Source organism: Pleurodeles waltl, chromosome 5 (assembly GCF_031143425.1).
Source record: "Pleurodeles waltl isolate 20211129_DDA chromosome 5, aPleWal1.hap1.20221129, whole genome shotgun sequence".
NCBI lineage: Eukaryota > Metazoa > Chordata > Amphibia > Caudata > Salamandridae > Pleurodeles > Pleurodeles waltl.
Window position 1 is genome coordinate 1,150,350,440 of NC_090444.1, and position 17,951 is coordinate 1,150,368,390.

General features: G+C 45.3%; 1 protein-coding gene across 3 annotated transcripts in view; it reads right to left on the reverse strand.

The window, feature by feature from the left end:
* FAM184A (family with sequence similarity 184 member A) overlaps positions 1–14,902 on the reverse strand; it is a 670,286-nt gene extending 655,384 nt beyond the window's left edge. The window contains exons 1-2 of one of the 3 annotated variants that reach the window (XM_069235388.1): positions 14,604–14,897; positions 12,496–12,541 (exon numbers count right to left, since the gene is read on the reverse strand). The gene's annotated coding sequence lies outside the window, so the exon portion shown is untranslated. Of the gene's footprint in view, positions 1–12,495; positions 12,542–14,603 lie in introns of all 3 variants that reach the window. The other 2 variants (XM_069235392.1, XM_069235386.1) reach the window with 2 other exon arrangements.
* Between the last annotated feature and the right edge of the window lie 3,049 nt (positions 14,903–17,951).

A 17,951-nucleotide genomic window follows, 5' to 3' on the forward strand; every position in this document is an offset into this window, starting at 1 on the left:
CAGAATAGAGAGCACATCAGACAGGTCCAGGAGTTACAATTAATGCTTGATGCTTCAACAAGGGCTACTATTAATTCATCAGGTCAGGGGCCATTGGTAAAGGATTTGGACAGGGCAAAACAAAATGTAAGGAGTTTTTATAAGCTAGAGGAAATTAATAGCTCCGAGACCTACCAGCAACAATTTTATGAAAAGGGGCAGCAGATTGGAAAATGTTTAGCTTGGTCTGTCAGCAGTTGGGAAAATGTTTAGCTTGGTCTGGCAGCAGATTGGAAAATGTTTAGCTTGGTCTGCCCGGGTTAAGCAGGAAAAATCATCTGTCAGAATAATTAAGGATCTGGCTACACATAGCATGGTATCAGAGAATGACAACTTGCCTCGGTCTTTTTACATCATTATAAGCAATTATATGAAATTATATATTGAGTATCCTCCTCTTCCTTAGCGCTTTATTTTAGCTCGTTACCATTGCCACAGCTCCCGGAGCTATTAGCTAAGGCAATAATGGGATAATAACGGAGCCAAAGGTCTTTGAGGCTTTAGCTAGAATGGCCAATGTAAACTCTTGTGGAACTGATGGCTTTCCCTCTGAATTTCAAAAGATATTTCCACAGCAATTCATGCTTTTTTAACTGAGCTATTTGATCACATAAAGGAGGGTGGGGTAGTCCCCCACTCCTTTAAGGAGTCTATTATAGTCAGTTTTGTCAAAAAGGGTAAATCCCCATTGAATGTCAATTCTTACAGACCCATTAGTCTGCTTAATGTGGACTTTAAGCTTTTGACTAACATTTGGGTCACACATATTACTCCAGCAGGTCAAGCATTGATCCACAAGGACCAGAGTGGCTTTGCTTCTAATCGCCTTATGCCTGCAAATACAATTTTTTTGTTTCACACTATCAATTGTTTTTCATACTAGCCAACTCCTGTAGCAGCAATGATAGTTGACGCCGAAAAGGCATTTGACCTGGTCAATTGGGATGCTCTATTTCTTTTTTTTTTTTTTGTCCTCATATTTAGCCTTATACAGACAAGATCAACCACATCAAATTCAAAACTAGGGTCTCGGCCTGGTGGACCACCTGGGCACGGATAGCAAAAAAGGCCCCCATCAGCCTTGGGGGGGGGAGGGTAGAGCTAATCTACCCCCGACTTCCAGGTTATTGGATCGTAAAGGCTTAATCATTGGACTCATACAAAAACCAAGACTCAAGCCTAGTTATTTCCCACTGGCCTCATGCCTACCGAGGTGGTTCTTATAATAAACAAAAAAGGGCTCCCACATTCTAAGGGACCTATCTGAGCCGTTACTACAGTCTAAATCAGAGATTCTCTTAACTGACATCAACCAATCCCTATGAGTGAGGGGGGGAGACTAGAGATCCACTTGATACATATTTCCCGCGGGCTATCAGAACCAAATAGAAAAAGAGATGCATCAAGGGCCTCTCCAATCTATGACACAGACTCCTCTCAGCGGTCTTGAATAACCCAAATACCACCATTGGAAGAGTTATCTCACTACGCCTATTTATAATAGATGAAATCGAGTTACCCACTTGTTCCCAAAAAGTCTGAATCTCTGGGCACTGCCACCAAAGATGTATATCATCTGCCTCCTCTAAATCACACTTTGGGCTGCCGCTCTTACCTTGGGAAATTAGTTTAGCAAACTTTTGAGGGGTCCAGTAGGCCCGATACATGGTGAACAATTGGTTCCGCCGCAAAGTGGCAGATTTAACCACAGACCAGAGAATCTTCATAGAAGTCCGCCAGAGATAAGGGAGATCAAGTGTAGTAAACACCAAAGGCCAGATGTACGAAAGGATTTTACCCATTCTGTGTCTATGGGAAAAAGCTTTCGTACATATGGCCCCAAGTCCCATCCCTCTGCAGAGGGTGGGCAAGATGCCTCTTCAGCCTGTATAAGTGCCCGATACAACATGGAAACCTCTTTCTTTTGGCTCAATGGACAGGTAATTTCCTTCTCTAATCCTGTAGAACGCCCAGCCCCAGGTTCTCCTTGCACCCATCCTTATAATTTGCAGGTATTTAAACCTAGATAATTTAGTGTTGGTTACTTCAGATAGGGATTCCCAAAAGCTAACCAAGCCCCCACTGACTAATTGTCCCCACTGCACAATTCCTCCCTCTATCACTGGTTTCGCTAGTACATCCTGGAGACACATCGGAGTACCAGGAGAATTTCAGATTAGGGCCAACTCACTGTAATATGGAATACCCAATCTACTTCTTACTACGTACCAGATACTACAAACATTAAAGGGAGTTTTAAGTCTAACATTTTTGCAATACTTGGGATGAACACATTTATAAAGAAACTGCATACCCTGGTCTCGGATGCATCCTATCAGAGCCTGGAATCGGGAGGAGAGGTATTCCTTATAAAGAAGTGATCTAACATTTTTCAGATGGAGTGCCCAGTGGTAGAGTTGAAAATCCAGAAGTGCAATTCCTCCATCAAGCTTTTTCTTTCTCAATTTTTTCCATGCTATTCTGTTTTTTTTTATAGGACCAAATGAAGCTAACTAACACCCCCTGCAATTGCCTTAGCCATTCCTTTTTAAAGGATAGAGGGATATCATTAAAGATAAAGGTGCATTTTGGTAGTATCACCATCTTTATTAAGTTAGTTCTGCCTAGGATAGAGAGAAGTAGATGGGACCACTGAAGGAATAGCTTCTTTGTTTCCCTTAGATGTTGCTCAAAGTTCACCTGGGCCATCTCTGCTAAATTCCTGACCACTTTGACCCCTAGATATCGGATTTCATCTTTTTCCAATGGATTGTCCAAAGGGCCATTCTAAGTCATAATTTAAGATTTATCTGCATTAATTAAGTAACCTGAGATTTCTCCAAAGCTGGCAACGATTTCTAAAAGTGCTGGGAGAGTACATTAGGGGTTCTGTGTGTATATCAAAAGATCGTCCGCGTATAGATCTTCCTTCAGGACCCAGCCGTGATAATGAAAAGGTGCAATTCTCTGGTCTGCCCTGATTCTCCTGGCCAGAGGCTCAATATAAAGATTAAAGAGAAGAGGGCATAGAGGGCAACCCTGTTGTGTCCCCCGTTCGATCTTAAAGTGAGGGGGTAAGATACCATTAACCAGAACCCGAGCTAATGGGGCCTTATAAATAGCTTTAATTGCATTAAGAAAATTGTCACCCAGGTTATTACGGTCCATAACCGCCTGCAAAAAGAACCAGTTCACTCGGTCAAAGGCCTTGGCAACAAAGATTGTAGAGGTGGTTAAAGGCATATTAGAGGTGGATGCAATATCAATTGCAGCAACTAGATCATGGGTCTGATCCCCTAAATGTCGATTTCTCATAAAGCCCTTCTGGTTAACATGGACTAGATCACTGACCACTTTATCCAACCTCCTTGCCAACAGTTGTGCAAACATTTTATAATCATTACTAAGCACAGAAATAGGTCTATAGGACTCACATTTTCTAGTATCTTTCTGTGGCTTTAGTATTAAGGTAATAATAGCTTCATTCCAAGAGGATGGGACCGGTGAAGAATCTATAAAAATCGAGTTCATTAGCTGAATCAGGATTGGTGCAAGCACATCTTTCAGGAGTTTATATAGTTCAGCAGGGATTCTGTCTGGACCGGGAGCCTTCCCATTTTTCAAACCAGCCATACCACTGTCTATCTCACAAGGGAGAAAGCATTGATTGAGGCTCAGCTTCTTAACTGAATATAGCTTGGGAAGTGTGTCTCCCTTCAACCATTCTTCAATCGCCTCTGCTGAAAACACAGACTTGTCTCTATATAGTTGAGAAAAGAACTTGACAAATTTTCCTATAATGTCTTGGTCTTCTGAGGAGGTTCTGACAGTTGCGCCTAGTATCACTCCTTTGATCCTATTCTTAATATTATCAGACCTAGTCTTCCAAGCTAATAACTTGCCACAGCCATCGCCATACTCAAAATGTGCCAGCGTGCTAGCTTCCCATCTACTCTTCACAATTGATTCTAGCAAGACCTTGAGTAATTTTGGGCTTCCTGGATCTGATACTGCAGGTCTGCCTGCGCTGTTGGGTCCTGAGAGGATAGCCTTTGGGCTTTCAGAGTGTAAAGATTATCCTCAAGAGCATTTATTGTTATTCTGGTTCTCTTGGCTCTAAAGGCAGCATAGAAGATCAGTTTTCCACGGATAAAGGCATTATTTGTTTCCCAAAACGTGGCTATTGGAGCAGAGTCTAAGTTGATCTCAAAAAATTCCTTGGAGTCCCTTTTCAACTTTAAAACAATATCTTCTTCTCTCAAAAGGGAGCGAACTAGTGCCCATCTAGTGCATGTACGAGAAACAGATAGACTTATAGTCAGCTGAACAGCAGAGTGGTCCGAAAGATGGCTTGGCTGGTGGGAGACTGCCATTAGGTTATTTTGAAGTTTAATGTCTATCAGAAAGAAGTCGATTATGGAAGCATGCCCAAGTTTCTTATTCCAGAAAGTGGACTCCTTGGTTTGACCCTGTGACGGGGTGACGCTTTGGTCGGACCTGTCGTACCCCTGGGGCACTGCTGATACAGGGATTCCCGACCCAGATGTCTTCCGGGCGGGAACCAATCAGCAACAGCTTCCGGGGAACAGCCGGCAGCACAAGCAACTTCGCGCCTTCCCCAGGATTAAAAGGAGTGACGGCAATGACGGGAAGAAGGTGGCGGCGGACGGCGAAGCGACACAGAAGAACAGGACGGCAAGTAACAACCACCAGAGGACGACGATTGCAGAGGAGGCAACGGTGACGACCGGATCAACTGGAGCAGTCCAGGAGAAGTTCTACCCAGCGGGACGCCAGGGATCTCACCAGACCACCAGCACGAGAAGCCGGCAGGGACCCAGGATGCATTGTGCCCATACGCTGGCCACGCTCTGGGGAGAGCGTGGCCTTTTCAGGTGCGTTGCCAGGGCTGCCTGGGTGAAGGGAGGTGGAGGGGAATGACAATAGTGAGGATAACTTCATTTGGAAATGTGAAAGTACTCCGCTATTATTATTTTTATTCTACCTGTGGGTTTTTTGTTCTTTCTTTTCTTTAACCCCTTCTGTGCCCAGGACGTAATGGTTACGTCCTGCGGCACAGTGCTCGTGTGCCCAGGACGTAACCATTATGTCCTGGGCACAGAGCCCAGAGGGAGCGCTAGCGCTCCCTCTGTGGGGTTACTCCCCCACCCCCCCAACGCAGGGATGGAAGTGGAAGCCCTTCCACCCCCGACAGCCCCCCTGACCCCCCCGTGACGTCAGCACACGATCGCGCGCTGACTATCACAGATGCCTCCTCCAATCGCGTTGGAAGCTCAGCTTCCAGCGCGATCGGAAGAGAAATGCTCAGCATTTCTCTTCCGATCACGTGGAGGAGGCCTGAGAGGATTCAAAGGGAAGGAAAGCAATTTCCTTCCCTTTGAAGTCTCTCTGAGCATTTCAAAAGCTGGATTGTAAAGCAATCCGGCTTTTGAAATGCCCACTAGACACCAGGGATTTCTTTTATGAATGAAAGTGGCATAAGGGGAGCAACCCCTTGGGTAAGGGTTGCTCCCCATGGGTGAAATTTTTTTTGAGGCCTTTTCTGCCCCCCCCGGAGGCAGAAACCTCTAGGCACCAGGGATCCTTTTTTTTTTTTTTTTGGAGGTGGGGAGCGACCCCTTAGGCAAGGGTCGCTCCCCTAGGGGGCAAATTATATTTAGGCCATTTCTGCCCCCCTTGGGGGCAGATTGGCCTATTTTTATGAGGTTTTTTGTGAATTTCACGCAAGGGGAGCAACCCCTTAGACAAGGGTCGTTCCCCTGAGGGGCACATTTATTTTAGGCCATTTCTGCCTCCTTTGGGGGCAGATCGGCTGATTTTAGGTCAATCTGCCCTCAGGGGGGCAGAAACCACTAGGCACCGGGGATCTTTTTTTTTCCGCCAATGTCACGCAAGGGGAGCGACCCCGTAGGCATGGGTCGCTCTCCGGGGGGGTTGGGGTGGCGGGGGCAGGGGGGCAAATTTATTTTTGGCCATTTCTGCCCCCCCTGGGGCAGATCGGCCTATTGTTATTAGGCCGATCTGCCCCAAGGGGAGCAGAAACCTCTAGGTGCCATGGCAAATTTTATTTTTGTGTTTTTAATTTTGTTTTTTGTTTTTGTAGAGATGGGGAGCGACCCATTAGGCAAGGGTCGATCCGCTGGAGGACAAATTGTAATTAGACCATTTCTGCCCCCCTTGGGGGCAGATCGGCCGATTTTAGGTCAATCTGCCCCCAAAGGGGGCAGAAACCACTAGGCACCGGGGATCTTTTTTTTCCGCCAATGTCACGCAAGGGGAGCGACCCCGTAGGCAAGGGTCGCTCCCCGGGGGGGGTTGGGGTGGCGGGGGAAAATTTATTTTAGGCCATTTCTGCCCCCCCTGGGGGCAGATCGGCCTATTGTTATTAGGCCGATCTGCCCCCAAGGGAAGCAGAAACCTCTAGGAGCCAGGGCAAATTTTATTTTTGTGTTTTTAATTTTGTTTTTTTGTTTTTTTAGAGATGGGGAGCGACCCATTAAGCAAGGGTCGATCCCCTGGGGGGCAAATTGTATTTAGACCATTCAGCCGATTTTAGGTCAATCTGCCCCCCTTTAAACCACTAGGCACCGGGGATCTTTTTTTTTGCGCCAATGTCACGCAAGGGAAGTGACCCTGTAGGCAAGGGTTGCTTCCCGGGGGGGGGGGGCGGGTGAGGGGGCAGGGTGGCAAATATATATTAGGCCATTTCTGCCCCCCCAAGGGCAGATCGGCCTATTGTTATTCTCTAGGCACCAGGGATACATTTTTGGGGGATTTTTTGTTTTTTTGTTTTGTTTTTTAGAGGTTGGGAGCGACCCCTTAGGCAAGGGTCGCTACTCGAGGGGGGCAATTTATTTTAGGCCTTTTCTGCCCCCCAAGGGGGCAGATCGGCCTATTGCTATTAGGCCGATCTGCCCCCGGGGGGGCAGAAGCCTCTAGACACCAGGGATGCAAATTGTTTGGGTTTTTGTTTTTGTTTTGTTTTTTAGAGGTGGGGAGCGACCCCTTAGGCAAGGGTCGCTCCCCGGGGGAGGGGTGGGCAAATTTATTTTAGGCCTTTTCTGCCCCCCCCGGGGGCAGATCGGCCTATTGTTATTAGGCCGATATGCCCCCAGGTGTGTCAGAAACCTCTAGGCGACAGGGATAAAAATATATATATATTTTAATTGTTTTGGTTTTCAGAGGTGGGGAGCGACCCCTTAGTCAAGGGTCGCTCCCCTGGGGGGCAAATTGTATTTAGACCATTTCTGCCCCCCTTGGGGGCAGATCGGCCAATTTTGTTAGGCCAATCTGCCCCCATGGGGGCAGAAACCACTTAGGCACCAGAGATTGGTGTGTGTGTATGCATGTGTTTTATTTAGGGGGGCAGCCCCTTGGGTAAGGGTCGCTCCCCATGGGGGCACATTACTGTTGGCCATATCTGGCCCCCATTGGGGGCAGATGGGCCAATTTTTGGAAGGCTAGGCCAGGGAAGCTTTTTTTTTCAAAAATAGGAGGGTGGGGGTATGGCCATGCCCCCACCCCAAATAAATGGGGCCAAAGGTGTTCTGCCCACCAGTGGGCAGATGGGGCAATTACCCCTGATCCACACCCCGGGGGGCAGAAAGTCTACTAGATGCCAGGGAATTTAAAATATATATATATATATTGGGGTGGTGGCTACGAACCAGTATGGGCCTGGTTACGCCCCCACCTCAACTGAAGGGGGCAACAGTCTTTCAGCTCTCCCCCGCACTCTAAAACATCTTATCCCACAGCAAGCAAGAAGACATTTGATTATTTTGGGTTTTAGTTTTACATTTGGGCCATGAGAGCTTGGCTTACTCTCAAAATCGACCCACTTGGAATGGTGAGGGCTGCACTTTATGGATTTTGGGACGCTGCCATGTAGAAAAATCTACAAGACCTAGACACATCTGAAAACTAAACATCTGGGTGATTCCAGGATGGTGTGTTTCACACGCACCCCGCACCATTTTTGTACCCACAATCCCGTGCAAACGTCCAACTTTGCTGAAAATCATAAATTTTTCCCACATTTTTGTGATGGGACCTTCCGGAATCTGCAGGAATCCACAAAATTCCTACCACCCAGCATTGTCTCATCTATACTGATAAAAATTCTGCTGCACTTGTCAGCCTAAAAATGTTTTTTTGCAAACTGCCCTTTTGGACCCCCTTTGTTCCCCCTCAATATCAACATGTTTTTGGCTCTTCCTTTTCACAAGCACTTGGCCCACCTACACAAATGAGGTATCATTTTTACCGGGAGACTGAGGGGAACATTGAGTGGTATGAAATGTGTCCCAGTGCGGTGATCCCACACAGAAATGTGGGAAAAATGTGATTTGTTTAGCTAAATTTGAGGTTTGCTGAGGATTCTGGGTAAGAAAACATTGGGGGATCCACGCAAGTCACACCTCACTGGACTCCCTCGGGTGTCTAGTTTTCAGAAATGTCTGGGTTTGGTAGGTTTCCCTAGAAGGCTGCTGAGCCCAGGACCAAAAGCACAGGTGCCCCCCTGCAAAAACAGGTAGTTTTGTATTTGATAATTTTGATGTGTCCAGATAGTGTTTTGGGGCATTTCCTTTCGTGGGCAGTAGGCCCACCCACAAAAGTGAGGTACTATTTTTATCGGCAGACTTGGGGGAACGCTGGGTGGAAGGAAATTTGTGGCTCCTCTCTGATTCCAGAACTTTCTGTCACCGAAATGAGACGAAAAAGTGTTTTTTTGGCCAAATTTTGAGGTTTGCAAAGGATTCTGGTTAAGAGAACCTGGTCAGAGCCCCACAAGTCACCCCATCTTGGATTCCCCTGGGTGTCTAGTTTTCAAAAATGTGCTGGTTTGCTAGGTTTCCCCATGTGTCGGCTGAGCTAGAGGCCACAATACACAGGTAGGCACTTTGTAAAAAACACCTCTGTTTTCTGTGAAAAAATGTGATGTGTCCATGTTGTGTTTTGGGCCATTTCCTTTCGTGGGCGCTAGGCCTACCCACACAGGCGAGGTACCATTTTTATCGGGAGACTTGGGGGAATACTGGGTGGAAGAAAATTTGTGGCTCCTTTCAGATTGCAGAACTTTCTGTCACCGAAATGAGAGGAAAAAGTGTTTTTTTGGCCACATTTTGAGGTTTGCAAAGGATTCTGGGTAACAGAACCTAGTCAGAGCCCCACAAGTCATCCAATTTTGGAATCCCCTAGGTGTCTAGTTTTCAAAAATGCGCTGGTTTGCTAGGTTTCCCCAGGTGCCGGCTGAGCTAGAGACCACAATCCACAGGTAGGCACTTTGTAAAAAACACCTCTGTTTTCTGTGAAAAAATGTGATGTGTCCACGTTGTGTTTTGGGCCATTTCCTTTCATGTGCGCTAGGCCTACCCGCACAAGTGATGTACCATTTTTATCGGGAGACTTGGGGGAACGCTGGGTGGAAGGAAATTTGTGGCTCCTCTCAGATTCCAGAACTTTCTGTCACCGAAATCAGAGAAAAAAGTGTTTTTTTGGCCAAATTCTGAGGTTTGTAAAGGATTCTGGGTAACAGACCCTGGTGAGAGCCCCACAAGTCACCCCATTTTGGATTCCCCTAGGTGTCTAGTTTTCAAAAAGGTGCTGGTTTGGCATGTTTCCCTAGGTGCCGGCTGAGCTAGAGGCCACAATCCACAGGTAGGCACTTTGTGAAAAACACCTCTGTTTTCTGTGAAAAAATGTGATGTGTCCTCATTGTGTTTTGGGCCATTTCCTTTCGTGGGCGCTAGGCCTACCCACACAAGTGGGGTACCATTTTTATCGGGAGACTTGGGGGAACGCTGGATGGAAGGAAATTTGTGGCTTCTCTCAGAGTCCAGCACTTTCTGTCACTGAAATGAGAGGAAAAAGTGTTTTTTTGGCCAAATGTTGAGGTTTGCAAGGATTCTGGGTAACAGAACCTGGTCAGAGCCCCACAAGTCACCCCATTTTGGATTCCCCTAGGTGTCTAGTTTTAAAAAATGCACTGGTTTGCTAGGTTTCCCCAGGTGCCGGCTGAGCTAGAGGCCACAATCCACAGGTAGGCACTTTGTAAAAAAACACCTCTGTTTTCTGTGAAAAAATGTGATGGGTCCACGTTGTGTTTTGGGCCATTTCCTTTCGTGGGCGCTAGGCCTACCCACACAAGTGAGGTACCATTTTTATTGGGGGACTTTGGGGAACGCTGGGTGGAAGGAAATTTGTGGCTCCTCTCAGATTCCAGAACTTTCTGTCACCGAAATGAGAGAGAAAAGTGTTTTTTTGGCCAAATTTTGAGGTTTGCAAAGGATTCTGGGTAACAGAATCTGGTCAGAGCCCCACAAGTCACCCCATTTTGGATTTCCCTAGGTGTCTAGTTTTAAAAAATGCGCTGGTTTGCTAGGTTTCCCCAGGTGCCGGCTGAGCTAGAGGCCAAACTCCACAGGTAGGCAGCTTGTAAAAAACACCTCTGTTTTCTGTGGAAAAATGTGATGTGTCCACGTTGTGTTTTGGGCCATTACCTTTCGCTGGTGCTAGGCCTACCCACACAAGTGAGGTACAGTTTGTATCGGGAGACTTGTGGGAACACTGGGTGGAAGGAAATTTGTGGCTCCTCTCAGATTCCAGAACTCTCTGTCACCGCAATGAGAGGAAAAAGTGTTTTTTTGACCACATTTCGAGGTATGCAAAGGATTCTGGGTAACAGAACCTGGTCAGAGCCCCACAAGTCACCCCATCTTGGATTCCCCTGGGTGTCTAGTTTTCAAAACTGTGCAGGTTTGCTAGGTTACCCTAGGTGCTGGCTGAGCTAGAGGCCAAAATCCACAGCTAGGCACTTTGCAAAAAACAGCTCTGTTTTCTTTGTGAAAATGTGATGTGCCCAGTTGTGTTTTGGGGCATTTTCCTGTCGCGGGTGCTAGGCATATCCACGCAAGTGAGGTACCATTTTTATCGGGAGACGTGGGGGAACACAGAATAACAAAACAAGTGTTATTGCCCCTTGTCTTTCTCTACATTTTTTCCTTCCAAATGTAAGAAAGTGTGTAAAAAAGACATTTATTTGAGAAATGCCCTGTTATTCACATGCTAGTATGGGCACCCCAGAATTCAGAGATGTGCAAATAACCACTGCTTCTCAACACCTTATCTTGTGGCCATTTTGGAAACACATGGGTTTTCTTGATACCTATTTTTCACTTTTTATATTTCAGCAAATGAATTGCTGTATACCCGGTATAGAATAAAAACCTATTGCAAGGTGCAGATCATTTATTGGCTCTGGGTACCTAGGGTTCTTGATGAACCTACAAGCCCTATATATCCCCGCAACCAGAAGAGTTCAGCGGACGTAACGGTATATTGCTTTAAAAAATCTGACATCACAGGAGTTACGGAGTAAAACGTGGAGAAAATGGCTGTTTTTTTCACCTCAATTGCAATATTGTTTTATTTCCGCTGTTATTTTCTGTAGGAAACACTTGTAGGATCTACACAAACTACCCCTTGCTGAATTCAGAGTTTTGTCTACTTTTCAGAAATGTTTAGCTTTCTGGGATCCAGCATTGGTTTCTCACCCATTTCGGTCATTAACTGGAAGGAAGCTGAAAGCACAAAAAATAGTAAAAATGGGGTATGTCCCAGTAAAATGTCAAAATTGTATTGAAAGTTGGGGTTTTCTAATTCAAGTCTGCCTGTTCCTGAAAGATGGGAAGATGGTGATCTTGCCACCACAAACCCTTTGTTGATACCATTTTCAGGGAAAAAACCACAAGCCGCCTTCTTCAGCCCTTTTTTCCCATTTTTTTAAAAAAAAGCAAATTTTTCACTGTGCTTTGGCTAATTTCTTGGTCTCCTTCAGGGGAACCCACAAAGTCTGGGTGCCTCTAGAATCCCTAGGATGTTGGAAAAAAAAGGATGCAAATTTGGCGTGGGTAGCTTATGTGAACAAAAAATTATGAGGGCCTAAGCGCAAACTGCACCTAATAGCCAAAAAAAGGCTTGGCACAGGAGGGGAAAAGGACTGGCAGCGAGGAGGTTAAATGTTTATTTTGACTGCTATAAACAAAACAACAGTGGGAAAAAGTGCTTTATGTTGTGGTTCTCCAGTTTTATTATTCCATGATGCAGTCAGAGATAAAGAGATAAGAAAAGAGGCAGGAAAACAAAAACCCGGAACACCGTGAAGGAAACTAAAGAAATCTATTGCAAAGCTTCACCCAGTAGGAAGTGTCTGGTTATGTTTGTTTTTTTCCCCCACTCCCGTTGTATGGTCAGAAAAGGGACAGTAAAGGAAAGTACAGAAGAAGAGTAACCCAAAGAAAGAGAGCCAGGAGGAACAAGCCAGAGATGATAGGGGACCCACGAGAAAGACAAAAGAGAGAGGAAAGAAAAGGAGAGAAGAAAAGAAAGAAATAGAAAAAGAGGAAAAATTCAAAGACTCACCAGTGTACTTACCATTCTCTCTCCTTTATCTTTCCACAAGTGCCTCCGGGGACCCCATCTGAAAAGAAGAAGACTAAGGTGAACCTCAGCGAAAGAACAGCTACCCAAAATACAAGTAGCACAGATTAACGTTAACCCAAAAATAAAGGCTATCTGTTGAAAAACTGACCAAGGGCTGATTGTCATCCTTGCGCCACCCTATTATAGACCCATTCTGCTTTGCCAAGGGTCAATCAGGCCATAATTTTCCATCATATTGTGTAAGCAAACTCTCATGCTAGGTGTCCTGAAAACCGGTTGAGGCGTAGACCTATCTAGGGAAGGATTCAGCAAAACATTAAAGTCTCCGCCAGCAATTATTATGTTCTGAGCTCTTCCAGTTAATTGCTCATAGAGATCCCTAAGTGGGCCCGGATCGTCCACGTTGGGATCATAATAAGATATAAAGTGTATTGAAGCCCTCCTAACTTAATATTTGCTAAGACCCATTTCCCCCTAGAATCAGCACTGATGTCTGTCAGCTGACTTGGAACGCTATTCTTTACTATAATCACAACCCCTTTCACATTGCAAGATTGATTGGTACAAGCAAAGTGGGCGATCCATCTTTGTGACTTAAGAATCCTCACCCACTCCTCATATCTTAAATGGGTTTCTTGCAGGAGAATGATCTGGCTATCGGACAATCTTAGGAATTCCAAGATTCTCCTTCTTCTACTGCTCACCCTAAGGCCATTCACATTCCAGGTCACAATTTTGAGTTTAACTATATCACCAGGGTGCACCATCATGTCTCACCCAGTTAATAAAAAACAAAACTCTTGTCTGACCTCAACATTTATATAATTGTGCAAGGACTCAATTTCTTTTTCTTTTTTTCCCCATCTGCTCCCCACCCATTGTGACCTAAATCGAATCATTAAGGCAAATAGTGCACTGCCCTTCCCCAATCCTTCCCTGGGGAACCCTCCTTGAAACATTATTGGGTGGTTCATACTACCCTTAGGCCCCAACCCTCCGCAAACCGCTAGCTCTCCCCTTTTATCTGATCAATCAAAACCTTAGCTTCTTGGGAATCTCGAAAATTATACATTTTGTTTTTCCACATTACCCTCAAGGTGGCAGGAAACCTTAATTGTGGAGTAGCACCAAAGACTTAAACTCCTGCATAGCCTTCCCCAGCTCCCAGCATCGATCTGACGTTGCCCTAGACATATCGGATCTTATTAGGAATTACCAGCCCTCATGCCGAAAACCCTGGACTTTGAGAGCTTCTGCCAGAATCAGTTATTTTATTCGGTATGAGGCAAAGTTGACCAGGACCTTTCTAGGTTTCTCCTTATTAGGGTAACTGTTGAAAGGATCTCGGTGGACTCTCCAAATTTCCGAGACCAGATCGTGGGTGGACACCGCCGGGATATGGTCTTTAATCAAGGATATTATAAAGTCTTTGATGTTGTCCCCTTCCATACCTTCTGGAATATTCAGAAATCTGAGATCGTGCCTCTTGCAGTGATTTTCCAGAGACTCCAATTTCTTCCTTAGGTCCTTCTCACTTTGTTTCATTGCTTGAACCTCATGAGAATTAAACTCCACTTCTGCCTGTAATGCCCCTATAGAGGATTCCATAGGTCCTAGTCTCTCTGTAAGATTAGTAATTTTCGCATCTAGACCATCACAAAGCACCTGAATTTTAGCTTGGTTAGATTCAGAGATGGCAAATTTGTCTCCCATTTCATTTAGTAACGACTGGAGGAGGGAGTCTGTGTGTGCTACACTGGTTCTATCAGACTCTACCTCACACAGGAGCACATAGTCCCCCCCAGCTGTGTCCTGATCTATCTCCTGCATAACCAGAGAGTGCAGTGAAATCAGCAGAGGGGGTAGAGCTCCCGCCAAGTTAGACATACTTACAGGTTTGTTTACCAAAGAGGTCACTGTTGTCTGGGAAGTGCAGGACTGGTCTAATATTTTAAAGAAAGACCTAAGGGAGGGGGTAACTTTTTGCCGCAAAAAAAGTAAAGCTTGAGGTGGTTTTAACCGAAGGGGCTTGAAAGTCTGAAAAAGGTCCCCTCCCTCAATTCGCAGGTCCGAAGGTATAGAAATGTTAGAAGTTTTACCTTTTGCCACACGTTTACTTCTTGCCCCCGTTCCCAAAGGGGGTAATGCTGATGGGACTGAAAAGGAAGCTGGGGGGGTCCAAACCAGCCTTCGAGAGGGGCAACTTCTGCCCTCATAGCCGTGTTCTGGCCCCCGGCCCAGATGGGCGCCTGGGGGTCATGCAGGATGGCTGGTAGGCAGAGGCCTGAGACGAGGGCAGCTCCCGGACGTTGGAATCACCAAAAAGTAGCTGCTCCGAGGCTGGCTCGCCTCCTGGATCCTGATGCAAGCAGGGCAGAGCCGAAAGCAAGCCTGTGCTGGCTCTGCCTCTGCTACCCCGGAAATGTAATCTAGCCGCCGCCCCTCTATACTTGTGGAGGGACAAGGCAGCCCAAATCCAGCGTGGGCACAACTGTAGGTCTGTCCCGATACGAGGAGCACCCATCCGCCGTGCTTCAGGTAAGTATGAGGAGGGGAAAAGCAAAAAAAAAAAATATAATAAGAAAAGGTGAAAAGGAGAAAACGCGGCCGAGACTCGTCCCCTGCAGCGGGACAGCCGGTGGCGTGTAGATCAGAGGGTGGGGATCGCGGACGCCGCTCTAGCGATCCGCCATGTTCCCCGCTCCAATGCTGAACTCACTTGTGATCGCACAGCCCCAGGGGATACTCTATTTCACTGTTTGTTGAAATTCAGTTTCCCTCCATAATCTGTAACAATGTTGAACAACTAGTATCAGGAAGTGAAGGCCAGGGTAGTAGTGAATTCTAGTGTGGTTGGAGAGGTATCCATTAATAGGGGTACCCAACAGGGATGTCCCCTACCCCCATACTATTTGCTTCTTTATTGAGCTGCTAGTCCTCAAAATATGCAGTGCACCTGGGAGAAAAGCCCCGCTGGAGGGAATGTCCAATAAAAGTTTGTTGCTGATGATATGGTGGTGTACCTTGAGCTGGATACAGCTAATGTGCAGAAGGAGTTTGAACTGTTGGAAGAGTACACGGGTATTGGAGGCTATAAAGTGAATCAGAGAAAGACAGATATTCTGATTTTTAATGCTTCAGCTGAGGATTTGCTGGAATTTTTCCATCCTCAGGCTAGGGCTCACAGCTCAGTCAGGTATTTAGGTATATATGTCACAAGAGATTTTTCACATTTATATCAGCTTAATTATACTGCCATGCGGAGAAAGGTACAAGATCTATTGGATAGGTAGTCTCTCCTACCCCCGATGCTTATTGGGCAGGTGGAATTAATCAAGATGTCAATACTGTCCCTATTCCTCTTTCTGTTTTCCAACATTCCTATAAAAATGAACAGAAGTTATTTTCAGGATCTCGATTACCACTTCAGAAGCTTCATCTGCAATAAGAAGGCCCACAGGGCTAAACTTGCCATAGTACATCTCAAGAAGGTTCGGGGAGGCTTGGCTCTCCCCCATATGCATACGAATTATCAAGCAGAACTTTTGGATTACTTGAAGGCAGGGGAGTTCTTGATGATTTTTTCCTAAAAAACATGATCCAAGATTCCGCAATCAGTCTCCCTGCCTTTATTATAACTGCCTAGGAAAATGAGGGATAAGACAGTGCAGCAGTGGGGCAGTAGGATAATGAGTATTTATATGCTTTTTCAGGTATCAGCAGGCTTTAATTATCTTCAGATTCAGGAATGCAACTATTTTGGCCTGTCATAATCGAAAGCACTGGCTTTGTTTTGGTTGTCTTACAGCTTGAAGGAGCTTGGCAATTTTGGTGTGAGAGGCACATTAATGACCTGTGACAAGGCAATGCTGAGGTGTGGGCACCATTTGTTTAGCTTTAGGTGGAGTTTTCTTCAACTAACCCACTTCCTTTCGAATTCTTATGAATTAAGATGGGAACCACACCAGGTAATGCGTCCATTAATTAAGACCAGACTTACGGGAGTTGGGAACTGATACAGGTTACTACGCAATACCTTGATGCAGGACATCATTCCCAAGTTTTTGGAAATAATTTATGAGAAAACTGGATGTAGAATCACAGAGGATGAATGGCAGACTATCTCCAAGATGGGGGATAAGTCACTGAGAGTGCTAACATCAATAGAATGGCCATTCTTTCTCGGTCGATGGGGTATTACACACCTAACATTTTCCATTAGATGTATCCTGATGTCCATGATCAATGTTTACGTTGCCGTCTGGACGATATGGGGGACTCGCTACATGTATTTTTTACATGCCAGAAATTGAGTTATTTTTGGGAGCAACTGTTCTCCGCTGTATTGAAGGGAGTTAAAATCACTGTTGTCCCTGAGGCCAGCTTAGTGCTATTTGGGGTTATAAGGAAAGTCAGAGAATTAACAAGGCAGGACAGTATTATATCTCAATTGTACTGACAGTGGCCCGGTCCTTAATGCTCCAAAATTGGAGGACTAGTGAGGTCCCCACAGTGCAGGGATGGTGGGAGAAAATGTTCAGGTCAAGAAAATTTGAAGAAGCCGATGCAAAACGTGTTGGGTGTTTTAACAGGTTTGCAGTGTTCTGGCCTTATTTTGAGCCACCAGAATTCATTTAGGGTCTGAAGGGAGTTGATTAATAATTTCAGGGAAGTCTTTTCTTCCTATCATATAATAAAGAGTAATCTCTTTTTGATTACAACTGTACTGTTCCATTACGCACCCTTGCCTGATGTGTTATTCCTTCTGCCTTTTTCAGTATACATCCTGTTGCACCCAAATTTTTAATCCATGCTTATTTGTTTCTGTTTTTACAAAAACGCCTTTGCAGACACTTTGGGAAATATATCACTTATTGTGTGGGATCATAGTTTGGTCCCCTTTTTTGCACATTACACATGTCACTTCATCAGACGCATTTAAAAAAAATGGGAATGACAGAGGTATTTTTAATTATTATGCACTTTATTGAGATTACTGAAAGCATATTTTCTTTTATCTTCCTTGTATTCAGTTTGTCTTATCCTGATTATGAGATAGGCAGTGTCTGAGACTGTTAACACCAATAAGTATGTCCTGTTAGGCTGGGTATATGGTTTTCTTCCCTAAGAAGGTATATACTATAGGTTGTTTTCTTTGCACATGACACACAACAATTTCTTTTGGAAGCACTTTAGCGAGAACTCAACAAAATTGCAGTGTTTTGTATTATCCTGATCGTTAGCACTATATTGTGACTACTGTAATTATGTACTTTTAATCTTTCTAGTATCCATCTAGTTGTCACAGATGCCACACATCACCAGAACTGTGTCACCAGAAAGGAGGGAAGCTACTAGCCCTTTAGCTAGTGACCGTGTTGTCCCCTTGGGGCACTGTACTGGGTTATAATGGGCACCCTGGCACCTGCAGCTATAGTACTCACTGG